Source organism: Protomyctophum parallelum (genome assembly GCF_964188405.1).
Source record: "Protomyctophum parallelum genome assembly, chromosome: 10".
NCBI lineage: Eukaryota > Metazoa > Chordata > Actinopteri > Myctophiformes > Myctophidae > Protomyctophum > Protomyctophum parallelum.
This window is the reverse complement of record NC_139704.1, coordinates 8,517,972-8,537,120: the sequence shown is the minus strand read 5'-3', so window position 1 is coordinate 8,537,120 and position 19,149 is coordinate 8,517,972.

The window sequence follows — 19,149 nt, the reverse complement described above, 5'->3', positions numbered from 1 at the left end:
ACCCCATTCTAGCCTACTTAGGTTCATCTTACGGTGGACATGTTTGCCTGAAAAGGAATCTTTGAAAGGTGTCATCGTTTTAGAAATATAGTGCTTTCAAATTTGAGACTTTTAACATGGGGCTCAATGGCAGATTTTGGCACGTCAAAAAATCACTTTCACCTAGAAACTCCATTCACACTTTTTATTATTCAGCTTACTGTGGAGACACATGCTGGAACTTTTTACTTTGAAATGTTTTGTCGTTTCTGAGTTATTTAACTTAAACGCCCAATGCATTCTCTATGGCAATAGCACAAACTTTGGCATGCTACTAGTCCTACATACTTAAACCTACCAACCCCATTCTAGCCTACTTAGGTTCATCTTACGGTGGACATGTTTGCCTGAAAAGGAATCTTTGAAAGGTGTCATCGTTTTAGAAATATAGTGCTTTCAAATTTGAGACTTTTAACATGGGGCTCAATGGCAGATTTTGGCACGTCAAAAAATCACTTTCACCTAGAAACTCCATTCACACTTTTTATTATTCAGCTTACTGTGGAGACACATGCTGGAACTTTTTACTTTGAAATGTTTTGTCGTTTCTGAGTTATTTAACTTAAACGCCCAATGCATTCTCTATGGCAATAGCACAAACTTTGGCATGCTACTAGTCCTACATACTTAAACCTACCAACCCCATTCTAGCCTACTTAGGTTCATCTTACGGTGGACATGTTTGCCTGAAAAGGAATCTTTGAAAGGTGTCATCGTTTTAGAAATATAGTGCTTTCAAATTTGAGACTTTTAACATGGGGCTCAATGGCAGATTTTGGCACGTCAAAAAATCACTTTCACCTAGAAACTCCATTCACACTTTTTATTATTCAGCTTACTGTGGAGACACATGCTGGAACTTTTTACTTTGAAATGTTTTGTCGTTTCTGAGTTATTTAACTTAAACGCCCAATGCATTCTCTATGGCAATAGCACAAACTTTGGCATGCTACTAGTCCTACATACTTAAACCTACCAACCCCATTCTAGCCTACTTAGGTTCATCTTACGGTGGACATGTTTGCCTGAAAAGGAATCTTTGAAAGGTGTCATCGTTTTAGAAATATAGTGCTTTCAAATTTGAGACTTTTAACATGGGGCTCAATGGCAGATTTTGGCACGTCAAAAAATCACTTTCACCTAGAAACTCCATTCACACTTTTTATTATTCAGCTTACTGTGGAGACACATGCTGGAACTTTTTACTTTGAAATGTTTTGTCGTTTCTGAGTTATTTAACTTAAACGCCCAATGCATTCTCTATGGCAATAGCACAAACTTTGGCATGCTACTAGTCCTACATACTTAAACCTACCAACCCCATTCTAGCCTACTTAGGTTCATCTTACGGTGGACATGTTTGCCTGAAAAGGAATCTTTGAAAGGTGTCATCGTTTTAGAAATATAGTGCTTTCAAATTTGAGACTTTTAACATGGGGCTCAATGGCAGATTTTGGCACGTCAAAAAATCACTTTCACCTAGAAACTCCATTCACACTTTTTATTATTCAGCTTACTGTGGAGACACATGCTGGAACTTTTTACTTTGAAATGTTTTGTCGTTTCTGAGTTATTTAACTTAAACGCCCAATGCATTCTCTATGGCAATAGCACAAACTTTGGCATGCTACTAGTCCTACATACTTAAACCTACCAACCCCATTCTAGCCTACTTAGGTTCATCTTACGGTGGACATGTTTGCCTGAAAAGGAATCTTTGAAAGGTGTCATCGTTTTAGAAATATAGTGCTTTCAAATTTGAGACTTTTAACATGGGGCTCAATGGCAGATTTTGGCACGTCAAAAAATCACTTTCACCTAGAAACTCCATTCACACTTTTTATTATTCAGCTTACTGTGGAGACACATGCTGGAACTTTTTACTTTGAAATGTTTTGTCGTTTCTGAGTTATTTAACTTAAACGCCCAATGCATTCTCTATGGCAATAGCACAAACTTTGGCATGCTACTAGTCCTACATACTTAAACCTACCAACCCCATTCTAGCCTACTTAGGTTCATCTTACGGTGGACATGTTTGCCTGAAAAGGAATCTTTGAAAGGTGTCATCGTTTTAGAAATATAGTGCTTTCAAATTTGAGACTTTTAACATGGGGCTCAATGGCAGATTTTGGCACGTCAAAAAATCACTTTCACCTAGAAACTCCATTCACACTTTTTATTATTCAGCTTACTGTGGAGACACATGCTGGAACTTTTTACTTTGAAATGTTTTGTCGTTTCTGAGTTATTTAACTTAAACGCCCAATGCATTCTCTATGGCAATAGCACAAACTTTGGCATGCTACTAGTCCTACATACTTAAACCTACCAACCCCATTCTAGCCTACTTAGGTTCATCTTACGGTGGACATGTTTGCCTGAAAAGGAATCTTTGAAAGGTGTCATCGTTTTAGAAATATAGTGCTTTCAAATTTGAGACTTTTAACATGGGGCTCAATGGCAGATTTTGGCACGTCAAAAAATCACTTTCACCTAGAAACTCCATTCACACTTTTTATTATTCAGCTTACTGTGGAGACACATGCTGGAACTTTTTACTTTGAAATGTTTTGTCGTTTCTGAGTTATTTAACTTAAACGCCCAATGCATTCTCTATGGCAATAGCACAAACTTTGGCATGCTACTAGTCCTACATACTTAAACCTACCAACCCCATTCTAGCCTACTTAGGTTCATCTTACGGTGGACATGTTTGCCTGAAAAGGAATCTTTGAAAGGTGTCATCGTTTTAGAAATATAGTGCTTTCAAATTTGAGACTTTTAACATGGGGCTCAATGGCAGATTTTGGCACGTCAAAAAATCACTTTCACCTAGAAACTCCATTCACACTTTTTATTATTCAGCTTACTGTGGAGACACATGCTGGAACTTTTTACTTTGAAATGTTTTGTCGTTTCTGAGTTATTTAACTTAAACGCCCAATGCATTCTCTATGGCAATAGCACAAACTTTGGCATGCTACTAGTCCTACATACTTAAACCTACCAACCCCATTCTAGCCTACTTAGGTTCATCTTACGGTGGACATGTTTGCCTGAAAAGGAATCTTTGAAAGGTGTCATAGTTTTAGAAATATAGTGCTTTCAAATTTGAGACTTTTAACATGGGGCTCAATGGCAGATTTTGGCACGTCAAAAAATCACTTTCACCTAGAAACTCCATTCACACTTTTTATTATTCAGCTTACTGTGGAGACACATGCTGGAACTTTTTACTTTGAAATGTTTTGTCGTTTCTGAGTTATTTAACTTAAACGCCCAATGCATTCTCTATGGCAATAGCACAAACTTTGGCATGCTACTAGTCCTACATACTTAAACCTACCAACCCCATTCTAGCCTACTTAGGTTCATCTTACGGTGGACATGTTTGCCTGAAAAGGAATCTTTGAAAGGTGTCATAGTTTTAGAAATATAGTGCTTTCAAATTTGAGACTTTTAACATGGGGCTCAATGGCAGATTTTGGCACGTCAAAAAATCACTTTCACCTAGAAACTCCATTCACACTTTTTATTATTCAGCTTACTGTGGAGACACATGCTGGAACTTTTTACTTTGAAATGTTTTGTCGTTTCTGAGTTATTTAACTTAAACGCCCAATGCATTCTCTATGGCAATAGCACAAACTTTGGCATGCTACTAGTCCTACATACTTAAACCTACCAACCCCATTCTAGCCTACTTAGGTTCATCTTACGGTGGACATGTTTGCCTGAAAAGGAATCTTTGAAAGGTGTCATCGTTTTAGAAATATAGTGCTTTCAAATTTGAGACTTTTAACATGGGGCTCAATGGCAGATTTTGGCACGTCAAAAAATCACTTTCACCTAGAAACTCCATTCACACTTTTTATTATTCAGCTTACTGTGGAGACACATGCTGGAACTTTTTACTTTGAAATGTTTTGTCGTTTCTGAGTTATTTAACTTAAACGCCCAATGCATTCTCTATGGCAATAGCACAAACTTTGGCATGCTACTAGTCCTACATACTTAAACCTACCAACCCCATTCTAGCCTACTTAGGTTCATCTTACGGTGGACATGTTTGCCTGAAAAGGAATCTTTGAAAGGTGTCATCGTTTTAGAAATATAGTGCTTTCAAATTTGAGACTTTTAACATGGGGCTCAATGGCAGATTTTGGCACGTCAAAAAATCACTTTCACCTAGAAACTCCATTCACACTTTTTATTATTCAGCTTACTGTGGAGACACATGCTGGAACTTTTTACTTTGAAATGTTTTGTCGTTTCTGAGTTATTTAACTTAAACGCCCAATGCATTCTCTATGGCAATAGCACAAACTTTGGCATGCTACTAGTCCTACATACTTAAACCTACCAACCCCATTCTAGCCTACTTAGGTTCATCTTACGGTGGACATGTTTGCCTGAAAAGGAATCTTTGAAAGGTGTCATCGTTTTAGAAATATAGTGCTTTCAAATTTGAGACTTTTAACATGGGGCTCAATGGCAGATTTTGGCACGTCAAAAAATCACTTTCACCTAGAAACTCCATTCACACTTTTTATTATTCAGCTTACTGTGGAGACACATGCTGGAACTTTTTACTTTGAAATGTTTTGTCGTTTCTGAGTTATTTAACTTAAACGCCCAATGCATTCTCTATGGCAATAGCACAAACTTTGGCATGCTACTAGTCCTACATACTTAAACCTACCAACCCCATTCTAGCCTACTTAGGTTCATCTTACGGTGGACATGTTTGCCTGAAAAGGAATCTTTGAAAGGTGTCATCGTTTTAGAAATATAGTGCTTTCAAATTTGAGACTTTTAACATGGGGCTCAATGGCAGATTTTGGCACGTCAAAAAATCACTTTCACCTAGAAACTCCATTCACACTTTTTATTATTCAGCTTACTGTGGAGACACATGCTGGAACTTTTTACTTTGAAATGTTTTGTCGTTTCTGAGTTATTTAACTTAAACGCCCAATGCATTCTCTATGGCAATAGCACAAACTTTGGCATGCTACTAGTCCTACATACTTAAACCTACCAACCCCATTCTAGCCTACTTAGGTTCATCTTACGGTGGACATGTTTGCCTGAAAAGGAATCTTTGAAAGGTGTCATCGTTTTAGAAATATAGTGCTTTCAAATTTGAGACTTTTAACATGGGGCTCAATGGCAGATTTTGGCACGTCAAAAAATCACTTTCACCTAGAAACTCCATTCACACTTTTTATTATTCAGCTTACTGTGGAGACACATGCTGGAACTTTTTACTTTGAAATGTTTTGTCGTTTCTGAGTTATTTAACTTAAACGCCCAATGCATTCTCTATGGCAATAGCACAAACTTTGGCATGCTACTAGTCCTACATACTTAAACCTACCAACCCCATTTTAGCCTACTTAGGTTCATCTTACGGTGGACATGTTTGCCTGAAAAGGAATCTTTGAAAGGTGTCATCGTTTTAGAAATATAGTGCTTTCAAATTTGAGACTTTTAACATGGGGCTCAATGGCAGATTTTGGCACGTCAAAAAATCACTTTCACCTAGAAACTCCATTCACACTTTTTATTATTCAGCTTACTGTGGAGACACATGCTGGAACTTTTTACTTTGAAATGTTTTGTCGTTTCTGAGTTATTTAACTTAAACGCCCAATGCATTCTCTATGGCAATAGCACAAACTTTGGCATGCTACTAGTCCTACATACTTAAACCTACCAACCCCATTCTAGCCTACTTAGGTTCATCTTACGGTGGACATGTTTGCCTGAAAAGGAATCTTTGAAAGGTGTCATCGTTTTAGAAATATAGTGCTTTCAAATTTGAGACTTTTAACATGGGGCTCAATGGCAGATTTTGGCACGTCAAAAAATCACTTTCACCTAGAAACTCCATTCACACTTTTTATTATTCAGCTTACTGTGGAGACACATGCTGGAACTTTTTACTTTGAAATGTTTTGTCGTTTCTGAGTTATTTAACTTAAACGCCCAATGCATTCTCTATGGCAATAGCACAAACTTTGGCATGCTACTAGTCCTACATACTTAAACCTACCAACCCCATTCTAGCCTACTTAGGTTCATCTTACGGTGGACATGTTTGCCTGAAAAGGAATCTTTGAAAGGTGTCATCGTTTTAGAAATATAGTGCTTTCAAATTTGAGACTTTTAACATGGGGCTCAATGGCAGATTTTGGCACGTCAAAAAATCACTTTCACCTAGAAACTCCATTCACACTTTTTATTATTCAGCTTACTGTGGAGACACATGCTGGAACTTTTTACTTTGAAATGTTTTGTCGTTTCTGAGTTATTTAACTTAAACGCCCAATGCATTCTCTATGGCAATAGCACAAACTTTGGCATGCTACTAGTCCTACATACTTAAACCTACCAACCCCATTCTAGCCTACTTAGGTTCATCTTACGGTGGACATGTTTGCCTGAAAAGGAATCTTTGAAAGGTGTCATCGTTTTAGAAATATAGTGCTTTCAAATTTGAGACTTTTAACATGGGGCTCAATGGCAGATTTTGGCACGTCAAAAAATCACTTTCACCTAGAAACTCCATTCACACTTTTTATTATTCAGCTTACTGTGGAGACACATGCTGGAACTTTTTACTTTGAAATGTTTTGTCGTTTCTGAGTTATTTAACTTAAACGCCCAATGCATTCTCTATGGCAATAGCACAAACTTTGGCATGCTACTAGTCCTACATACTTAAACCTACCAACCCCATTCTAGCCTACTTAGGTTCATCTTACGGTGGACATGTTTGCCTGAAAAGGAATCTTTGAAAGGTGTCATCGTTTTAGAAATATAGTGCTTTCAAATTTGAGACTTTTAACATGGGGCTCAATGGCAGATTTTGGCACGTCAAAAAATCACTTTCACCTAGAAACTCCATTCACACTTTTTATTATTCAGCTTACTGTGGAGACACATGCTGGAACTTTTTACTTTGAAATGTTTTGTCGTTTCTGAGTTATTTAACTTAAACGCCCAATGCATTCTCTATGGCAATAGCACAAACTTTGGCATGCTACTAGTCCTACATACTTAAACCTACCAACCCCATTCTAGCCTACTTAGGTTCATCTTACGGTGGACATGTTTGCCTGAAAAGGAATCTTTGAAAGGTGTCATCGTTTTAGAAATATAGTGCTTTCAAATTTGAGACTTTTAACATGGGGCTCAATGGCAGATTTTGGCACGTCAAAAAATCACTTTCACCTAGAAACTCCATTCACACTTTTTATTATTCAGCTTACTGTGGAGACACATGCTGGAACTTTTTACTTTGAAATGTTTTGTCGTTTCTGAGTTATTTAACTTAAACGCCCAATGCATTCTCTATGGCAATAGCACAAACTTTGGCATGCTACTAGTCCTACATACTTAAACCTACCAACCCCATTCTAGCCTACTTAGGTTCATCTTACGGTGGACATGTTTGCCTGAAAAGGAATCTTTGAAAGGTGTCATCGTTTTAGAAATATAGTGCTTTCAAATTTGAGACTTTTAACATGGGGCTCAATGGCAGATTTTGGCACGTCAAAAAATCACTTTCACCTAGAAACTCCATTCACACTTTTTATTATTCAGCTTACTGTGGAGACACATGCTGGAACTTTTTACTTTGAAATGTTTTGTCGTTTCTGAGTTATTTAACTTAAACGCCCAATGCATTCTCTATGGCAATAGCACAAAATTTGGCATGCTACTAGTCCTACATACTTACACCTAGCAACCCCATTCTAGCCTACTTAGGTTCATCTTACGGTGGACATGTTTGCCTGAAAAGGAATCTTTGAAATGTTTCATAGTTTTAGAAATATAGTGCTTTCACATTTGAGACATTTAACATGGGGCTCAATGGCAGCTCTATAGGCACGTCAAAAGTCACTTTCACCTAGAAACTCCATTCACACTTTTTATTATTCAGCTTACTGTGGAGACACATGCTGGAACTTTTTTTTATTTTTATGTTTTGTAGTTTATGAGTTATTTAACTTAAACGCCCAATGCATTCTCTATGGCAATAGCACAAAATTTGGCATGCTACTAGTCCTACATACTTACACCTAGCAACCCCATTCTAGCCTACTTAGGTTCATCTTACGGTGGACATGTTTGCCTGAAAAGGAATCTTTGAAATGTTTCATAGTTTTAGAAATATAGTGCTTTCAAATTTACAATGGGGCTCAATGGCAAAAATGATGAAAAACGGCGTGCTATAGTATGCCGTACGATATGGTCCAAAATGATGAAAAACGAGGTTAATTTTTTTTTTCAAACAACGATGGGCTATAACCCATCGTTTTTTTTTTTTTCTTCAAATCCTCAAAAATGATGAAAAACGGCGTGCTATAGTATGCCGTACGATATGGGCTATAGCCCATGGTCCAAAATGATGAAAAACGAGGATAAAAAAAAAATCAAAATTCAAAAAACGATGGGCTATAACCCATCGTTTTTCTCATTTTTTCATTTTTTTCAAATCCTCAAAAATGATGAAAAACGGCGTGTTATAGTATGCCGTACGATATGGGCTATAGCCCATGGTCCAAAATGATGAAAAACGAGGATTTAAAAAAAAATCAAAATTAGGAAGGGGAGGGGCCAGGCAGGGGGACAGTAGGGAGGGGAGGGGCCAGGCAGGGGGAGAGTAGGTAGGGGAGGGTCTTCCTGATTTCTTTTATAAATTTAAATTTTAAAATTGAATTTTTAATTTTAATTAAAAAAATATTAAGAAAATCAGGAAGACCCACCCCCTGTCTGGCCCCTCCCCTTCCTACTCTCCCCCTCCTACTCTCCCCCTGCCTGGCCCCTCACACTCTGCCCCTGCCTGGCCCCTCACACTCTGCCCCTGCCTGGCCCCTCACACTCTGCCCCTGCCTGGCCCCTCACACTCTCCCCCTGCCTGGCCCATCCCCTTCCTACTCTCCCCCTGTCTGGCCCCTCCCCCTGCCTGGCCCCTCCCCCTTCCTACTCTCCCCCTGCCTGGCCCCTCCCCTTTCTACTCTCCCCCTGCCTGGCCCCTCCCTTTTCTACTCTCCTCCTGCCTGGCCCCACCCCTTCCTACTCTCCTCCTGCCGGGCCACTCCCCTTCCTACTCTCCTCCTGCCGGGCCCCTCCCCTGCCTACTCTCCCCTGCCTACTCTCCCCCTGCCTGGCCCCTCCCCTTCCTACTCTACCCCTGCCTGGCCCCTCCCCTTCCTACGCTCCTCCTGCCAGGCCCCTCCCCTTCCTACTCTCCCCCTGCCTGGCCCCTCCCCTTTCTACTCTCCTCCTGCCGGGCCCCTCACCTTCCTACTCTCCACCTGCCTGGCCACTCCCCTTCCCACTCTCCTCCTGACTGGCCCGTCCCCTTCCCACTCTCCCCTGCCTGGCCCTTCCCCTTCCCACTCTCCCCTGCCTGGCCCCTCCCCTTTCCTACTGACTGAACTCAGCCTACTGTCCTCCTACCTGACCACCCTATTCTCCTACTACCTGAACCCGACTCTCCTCCTACCTGACCACCCTGCTCTCCTCCTACCTGAACCCGACTCTCCTCCTACCTGACCACCCTGCTCTCCTTCTACCTGACCCCTACTCTCCTCCTACCTGACCACCCTGCTCTCCTCCTCCCTGACCCCTACTCTCCTCCTACCTGACCCCTACTCTCCTCCTACCTGAACCCAGCACCTTGTACTAGGTATTCTATGGATATCATCTGATTTATCCACTGGGCCACTCCTACTCTAGGTGTCAGTGATTTGAACCATCACCGCCTACTAGGAGTATGTCGGGTTTGAACCAGCACACTTCTACTAGGTATACTACGGATATCATTTGACTTATCCGCTGGGCCACTGAGGCACACAATCATGGTGAATTTCTGGGCTTCTTTAAAGTTGTCCTTCTAGAAATCAGTGTGCAAAGCAAAGCGTCACAGTTATGACTAATGTGGGATTTGAACCCTGGACCTGTGGCTCCCAAGGACAGCCTCTCATCAGACTGAGCTAACTGCTGGATACTACTACAAAGCTTTTTTGTTTGTTTTCTTCTTCTGAAATCGGTCTTGAAGTTAAAGATATGAGTCGGGTTTGAACCAGCACACTTCTACTAGGTATACCACGGATATCATTTGACTTATCCGCTGGGCCACTGAGGCACACAATCATGGTGAATTTCTGGGCTGCTTTAAAGTTGTCCTTCTGGAAATCAGTGTGCAAAGCAAAGTGTCACAGTTATGACTAATGTGGGATTTGAACCCTGGACCTGTGGCTCCCAAGTACAGCCTCTCATCAGACTGAGCTAACTGCTGGATACTACTCCACAGCTTTTTTGTTTGTTTTCTTCTTCTGAAATCGGTCTTTAAGGTAAAGATATGAGTCGGGTTTGAACCGGCACACTTCTACTAGGTATACGACGGATATCATTTGACTTATCCGCTGGGCCACTGAGGCACACAATCATGGTGAATTTCTGGGCTTCTTTAAAGTTGTCCTTCTAGAAATCAGTGTGCAAAGCAAAGCGTCACAGTTATGACTAATGTGGGATTTGAACCCTGGACCTGTGGCTCCCAAGGACAGCCTCTCATCAGACTGAGCTAACTGCTGGATACTACTACAAAGCTTTTTTGTTTGTTTTCTTCTTCTGAAATCGGTCTTGAAGTTAAAGATATGAGTCGGGTTTGAACCAGCACACTTCTACTAGGTATACCACGGATATCATTTGACTTATCCGCTGGGCCACTGAGGCACACAATCATGGTGAATTTCTGGGCTGCTTTAAAGTTGTCCTTCTGGAAATCAGTGTGCAAAGCAAAGTGTCACAGTTATGACTAATGTGGGATTTGAACCCTGGACCTGTGGCTCCCAAGTACAGCCTCTCATCAGACTGAGCTAACTGCTGGATACTACTCCACAGCTTTTTTGTTTGTTTTCTTCTTCTGAAATCGGTCTTTAAGGTAAAGATATGAGTCGGGTTTGAACCGGCACACTTCTACTAGGTATACGACGGATATCATTTGACTTATCCGCTGGGCCACTGAGGCACACAATCATGGTGAATTTCTGGGCTTCTTTAAAGTTGTCCTTCTAGAAATCAGTGTGCAAAGCAAAGCGTCACAGTTATGACTAATGTGGGATTTGAACCCTGGACCTGTGGCTCCCAAGGACAGCCTCTCATCAGACTGAGCTAACTGCTGGATACTACTACAAAGCTTTTTTGTTTGTTTTCTTCTTCTGAAATCGGTCTTGAAGTTAAAGATATGAGTCGGGTTTGAACCAGCACACTTCTACTAGGTATACCACGGATATCATTTGACTTATCCGCTGGGCCACTGAGGCACACAATCATGGTGAATTTCTGGGCTGCTTTAAAGTTGTCCTTCTGGAAATCAGTGTGCAAAGCAAAGTGTCACAGTTATGACTAATGTGGGATTTGAACCATGGACCTGTGGCTCCCAAGTACAGCCTCACATCAGACTGAGCTAACTGCTGGATACTACTACACAGCTTTTTTGTTTGTTTTCTTCTTCTGAAATCGGTCTTGAAGGTAAAGATATGAGTCGGGTCATGTGGCAGCTTTCTAACACACTGAGCCACTGGTTCCAGACAATTCACACTGCTTTTTTGTTTGTTTGCTTGTAAGTGACACATCCAGAATGTATTTTTCAATGTATTGTTAGTTCTTAAACATAAACTCATACAGTTCATCCCCCAGTGAGATCAGCTTGAGAGTCATACGGTTGTCTGAACCTCATTTCAACAGCCGAATCTCAGGTTTGAACCAGGAACCTTCAGATCTACAGTCTAACGCTCTCCCAACTGAGCTATTACGGCTTGCAAGTATCACATCCAGTATTTATTTTTACATTGACTGTTACTTGTTACTTCTTAAACAAAACAACTCATAAAGTCTTTCACCCAGTGAGATCAGCCTAAGAGTCAGGATTTTCTGTACAGCATTTCAACTGCCGAAAGCCTGGATGGAACCAGGGACCTTTAGATATTCAGTCTAATGCTCTACCAACTGCGCTATTTCGGCTTGTAAGTGTCACATCCAGAATATATTTTTCAATGTATTGTTAGTTCTTAAACAAATAAACTCATACAGTTTTCCCCCAGTGAGATCAGCCTGGGAGTCATACGGTTTTCTGTACCTCATTTGACCTGCTGAAAACCGGTTCCATTTGTACACTGTCAAAGTAACTAACTTAATACTATCAACATCTATTTATTCTATAGTCCCTCTACAACAGTGGTTCATAAACCTTTTCTTGTCAAGGACCCCCACATTTACACTTTATTAACCCGTGGAACCTGAACCTGAACCTAACCCTAACCCTAACCCTAACCCTAACCCTAACCCTAACCCTAACCCTAACCCCATAAGAGAAGATTGTTACGGATCTAGCAGTGATCTAGAATGATCAATTATATTAATAAAACGTCCAAAACTGTGAAAATGAAGAAAATGAAGTTGAAGAATCACTATAAATCTAAAACAGGTCAGAGTATTTGATCCAGTTGTAAACAAGGAAGTGGTCCGGGTTTGATTGGAGGAGACAATGTAAGGAGCCCTAGGATTGGCCAAGGAATCTGTCAATCAGAATGATTGGCAGGTCAAAAACCAGCACCTTCCTACTGAGTGTGTTGGCTAGCACAATTCTACAAGGAACTCTACAGATATCTTGTGATTTATCCACTGGGCCACTTTTTTTTTGACCATGGGCTTTATCCCATATCGTACGGCATATTATAGCACGCGGTTTTTCTACATCTTTGAGGATTTGAAAAAAATGAAAAAAACGATGGGTTATAGCCCACAATCATGGTGAATGTCTGGGCTGCTTTAAAGTTGTCCTTCTGGAAATCAGTGTGCAAAGCAAAGTGTCACAGTTATGACTAATGTGGGATTTGAACCCTGGACCTGTGGCTCCCAAGTACAGCCTCTCATCAGACTGAGCTAACTGCTGGATACTACTCCACAGCTTTTTTGTTTGTTTTCTTCTTCTGAAATCGGTCTTTAAGGTAAAGATATGAGTCGGGTTTGAACCGGCACACTTCTACTAGGTATACTACGGATATCATTTGACTTATCCGCTGGGCCACTGAGGCGCACAATCATGGTGATATCTGGGCTTCTTTAAAGTTGTCCTAGAAATCAGTGTGCAAAGCAAAGCGTCACAGTTATGACTAATGTGGGATTTGAAACCTGGACCAGTGGCTCCCAAGGACAGCCTCTCATCAGACTGAGCTAACTGCTGGATACTACTACAAAGCTTTTTTGTTTGTTTTCTTCTTCTGAAATCGGTCTTGAAGTTAAAGATATGAGTCAGGTTTGAACCAGCACACTTCTACTAGGTATACCACAGATATCATTTGACTTATCCGCTGGGCCACTGAGGCACACAATCATGGTGAATTTCTGGGCTGCTTTAAAGTTGTCCTTCTGGAAATCAGTGTGCAAAGCAAAGTGTCACAGTTATGACTAATGTTGGATTTGAACCCTGGACCTGTGGCTCCCAAGTACAGCCTCTCATCAGACTGAGCTAACTGCTGGATACTACTACACAGCTTTTTTGTTTGTTTTCTTCTTCTGAAATCGGTCTTGAAGGTAAAGATATGAGTCGGGTCATGTGGCAGCATTCTAACACACTGAGCCACTGGTTCCAGACAATTCACACTGCTTTTTTGTTTGTTTGCTTGTAAGTGACACATCCAGAATGTATTTTTCAATGTATTGTTAGTTCTTAAACATAAACTCATACAGTTCATCCCCCAGTGAGATCAGCTTGAGAGTCATACAGTTGTCTGAACCTCATTTCAACTGCCGAATCTCAGGTTTGAACCAGGAACCTTCAGATCTACAGTCTAACGCTCTCCCAACTGAGCTATTACGGCTTGCAAGTATCACATCCAGTATTTATTTTTACATTGACTGTTACTTGTTACTTCTTAAACAAAACAACTCATAAAGTTTTTCACCCAGTGAGAAGAGTCATAGGATTTCCTGTACCTCATTTAAACTGCCGAAAGCCTGGATTGAACCAGGGACCTTTAGATCTTCCATCTAATGCTCTACCAACTGCGCTAATTCGGCTTGTAAGTGTCACATCCAGAATATATATTTTTCATTTGATTGTTAGTTCTTAAACAAATAAACTCATACCGTTTTCCCCCAATGAGATCAGCCTGGGAGTCATACGGTTTTCTGTACCTCATTTGACCTGCTGAAAACCGGTTCCATTTGTACACTGTCAAAGTAACTAACCTAATACTATCAACATCTATCTATTCTATAGTCCCTCTACAACAGTGGTTCATAAACCTTTGTCAAGGACCCCCACATTTACACTTTATTAACCCGTGGTACCTGAACCTGAACCTAACCCTAACCCTAACCCTAACCCTAACCCGAACCCCATAAGAGAAGATTGTTACGGATCTAGCAGTGATCTAGAATGATCAATTATATTATTAAAACGTCCAAAACTATAAACCACTATAAATCTAAAACAGGTCAGAGTATTTGATCCAGTTGTAAACAAGGGAGTGGTCCGGGTTTGATTGGAGGAGACAATCAAGCCCTAGGATTGGCTGAAGGCAGACCGATCTGATTGGCCAAGGAATCTGTCAATCAGAATGATTGGCAGGTCAAAAACCAGCACCCTCCTACTGAGTGTGTTGGCTAGCACAATTCTACAAGGAACTCTACAGATATCTTGTGATTTATCCACTGGGCCACTTTTTTTTTTGACCATGGGCTTTAACCCATATCGTACGGCATAATATAGCACGCGGTTTTTCTACATCTTTGAGGATTTGAAAAAAATGAAAAAAACGATGGGTTATAGCCCATCGTTTTTTGAATTTTTGAAAAAACAATTATCCTCGTTTTTCATCATTTTTGACCATGGGCTATAGCCCATACCGTACGGCATACTATAGCACGCCGTTTTTCATCATTTTTGAGGATAAAAATAAATAAAAATAAAAATACATGGGTTATAGCCCATCGTTTTTTGAATTTTAGATTTTTTTTTAATCCTCGTTTTTCATCATTTTTGACCATCCCACTGAGCAATAGCCGGCTATTAGACGTGCGTCTAAAAATGGGATAAAAAACGTCTAAAAATAGACGTCTTAAAAACGTCCTCTAAAACACGTCTAAAACACGTCTATTTTTTGACGTGTTTTAGACGTCTATTTTTAGACGTTTTTTTATCCCATTTTTAGACGCTCGTCTAATAGCCCATATCGTATGGCATACTGTAGCACGCAGTTTTTCTACATTTTTGAGGATTAGAAAAAAAAACAAAAAAAAAAACGATGGGTTATAGCCCATCGTTTTTTTGATTTTTTTATTTCTTTTTAACCTCGTTTTTCATCATTTTTGACCATGGGCTATAGCCCATACCGTACGGCATACTATAGCACGCCGTTTTTCATCATTTTTGAGGATTTGAAAAAAATGAAAAAAATGAAAAAAAATGAAAAAACATGGGTTATAGCCCATCGTTTTTTGAATTTTTGAAAAAAGAATTAACCTCGTTTTTCATCATTTACATCATCTACATCTTTGAGGATTTGAAAAAAACGATGGGTTATAGCCCATCGTTTTTTTTTTATTGTTTCGTTTTTTTAACCTCGTTTTTCATCATTTTTGACCATGGGCTATATATCCCATACCGTACGGCATACTATAGCACGCCGTTTTACATCATACAAAAAAAGAAAACATGGGTTATAGCCCATCGTTTTTTTAAATTAAAATTACAAAATGAAAAAAAATGAAAAAAATGAAAAAAATGAAGAAAAAAAATAAAAAATTTAAAGAAAATTTAAAAATTTAAATTACTTAAAAAGAAAAAACTTCAATTTCTTTTTTTCTTTTTTCTTTTTTACATTTAAAGAAAAACTTTTAAAAACACTTCTACAACTTCCACATACTTTATTCTGCTTAAACTATAGTTTTTACAAATTGTCATACTTTTTTTTTACTTTTACTTTACTTATATTGTACTTTGTTTACAATATGCTACAGTCCCGAAATTTTGATTATGGATTTAGACCACCAATGGTAACACCATTACTCCGGTCCCCGAGTTTCAAACTTGACACGGCAATAACTTTATACAAAGCATTTTACGCGAGCCCACGCAGTTTCTACAGGAACTGCTTTCTAGTTTAACTTAAACGCCCAATGCATTCTCTATGGCAATAGCACAAACTTTGGCATGCTACTAGTCCTACATACTTACACCTAGCAACCCCATTCTAGCCTACTTAGGTTCATCTTACGGTGGACATGTTTGCCTGAAAAGGAATCTTTGAAATGTTTCATAGTTTTAGAAATATAGTGCTTTCAAATTTGAGACATTTAACATGGGGCTCAATGGCAGCTCTATAGGCACGTCAAAAGTCACTTTCACCTAGAAACTCCATTCACACTTTTTATTATTCAGCTTACTGTGGAGACACATGCTGGAACTTTTTTTTTTTTTATGTTTTGTAGTTTATGAGTTATTTAACTTAAACGCCCAATGCATTCTCTATGGCAATAGCACATTCACACTTTTTATTATGCAGCTTACTGTGGAGACACATGCTGGAACGTTTTACTTTGAAATGTTTTGTAGTTTCTGAGTTATTGTGGGCTCGCCACAGCGAGCACACACTAGTTACTCTCAGTTTATATTTATTATTGTGGGCTCGCCACAGCGAGCACACACTAGTTACTCTCAGTTTATATTTATTATTGTGGGCTCGCCACAGCGAGCACACACTAGTTACTCTCAGTTTATATTTGTGGGCTCGCCACAGCGAGCACACAATAGTTATTGCCAGTCTATATTTATTCGTTATTCTTTATTCTTTATTCCACCCTTTTTTTTGGCACCTAACTACTTCCGCAATACTTTATACTAGAAATTTAGTTCAAACTTCAAACTGTTCAGCTCTTGCAGTTAATTATGCTTTTTTTTTTTTTTTTACAAAGTTTTATACTTTTTATACTTTTTAACTTTGTAACTTTTTTTTACATTCTTTATAATGAGAGTCGATGGAAGAAAGGTCCCATTTTTCACAGTTAACTTTTTTGAGCTCTTATTACTCCGTCATACTTTCACTTTGAAACTTCATTCAAACTTTATAATGTTCATCTATCTTTGAACTTTCATTGGTGAAAAAGTTGTTTTGAAAAATGTTATACTTTTTAACATATTTAACTTTATTTATAGTTTTTTCCTCCCATCGACAATGTATGGGATTTATCTCTAAATCAACCTCACTTTTGCAGCCTCATTACTCTGGCATACTTTGTCGTAGAAACGTGATTTAAACTTTAGAAAGCTCACACGACTCTGGACTTTTTCGTGGTTCAAACCGTATTCGAATACGTTAAACGGTTTTTCCGAAATCGCAGTTCAATTGCAGGCCGTTTCGCCTAATTAGTGCCAACTTAGAGTGCGGGGCTTCTTTGATTAGAGTGTGGGAACAGAAAATCTTTCCTTGAAATTTTACCAAACAAATTGTCGTCCCGGCCAAAATATTCATTTTACACGCATGTTCTTTGGTCATTTTGTAGCCACACATGTCCTCTTTCACACAATGTGACCACCAAAGCACAGAGATACAGAATGTGAACTACGGCCTTTTAAGTGACACAAATACAGTCAAGCTGCTCATTGACCTCCATTGTGTAATTCTTACGAGGAAATTATCGCGATGACAATTCTTAACTCGCTCTTATAACCACATTTTCGATCGTACCAACACCACAATCGCACATGGTGTACCTCAATATCTCAGGCCACTCACAGCGAAAGAAATATTTGCATTTGACTTTTACTTTATGCGATAGAGCAATTTGTTCGGGCATAGTTTCCCCCCATTCAGGACCATTGTAAAATAGCCGATCTTCAAGTTCATAGCGCGCCACTCCCAGTCATAGTGCTGGCAGTCTTTTACACTTCCACAGCTGAGACATATAAGGGCTTAATTACAGGGCTGAAATTAAAGTTACAAGATCTCAATGAGTTGCTCTGCAATACCTTGTGGGCTTGTAGGTCTGCTATTTGTGCAATTGGATGGCCTTTACACAGCTCTCGCAAGAGCACGCACGCACGCACGCACGCACGCACGCACACACACACCCTGTCTTCCTATTGGCTGGCCTTTACACAGCTCTCGCAAGCGCACGCACGCACGCACGCACGCACACACGCACACACGCACACACGTTTATAAAAAAATACTTTCATAAAAAAAAAAAATTTAAAAAAATTTAAAAAAAAAAAAAAAAAAAAACATTTAAAAATTAAAAACTAACTTTTTTTTAAACTTTTTTAAACTTTTAATAAATAACTTAATATTTTTTTTTTTTACATTTAAAGAAAAATCTTAGACCATTATTAATCATTGTGTTTATGCTTTTAAAGATAGGCCTATATGCTATTTGAACCTTCTTTTTACATGTAAAAGTATGCTATTTCTGTTAAGCTCATGAATGCTTTTATATGTATACTCCATTGGATTGACTCTTTTTTTTTTTCTCTGTTTTACCTTTTCTTAATTCATCAAGAATACATTGTAAAGCATTATTCATACATTACAAATCATTAGTAGACAGTAATACTTTACTTACTTTATTCTGCCACTTTTTTGGCATCGTACTACTTCCACATACTTTATTCCGCTTTATGCAGTTATTTATGCTTATTCTTTTTACCAATTTTTATACATTCTTTTTTAAACTTTTCCTTCAGCTTTAATACATTTTCTACTGTACATTATATACATTGCGTCTTTTGGCGAGCCCACGCAGTTTCTGCAGGGAACTGCTTTCTAGTTTAACTTAAACGCCCAATGCATTCTCTATGGCAATAGCACAAACTTTGGCATGCTACTAGTCCTACATACTTACACCTAGCAACCCCATTCTAGCCTACTTAGGTTCATCTTACGGTGGACATGTTTGCCTGAAAAGGAATCTTTGAGTTGTTTCATAGTTTTAGAAATATAGTGCTTTCTAATTTACAATGGGGCTCAATGGCAGACATTGGCACGTCAAAAATCACTTTCACCTAGAAACTCCATTCACACTTTT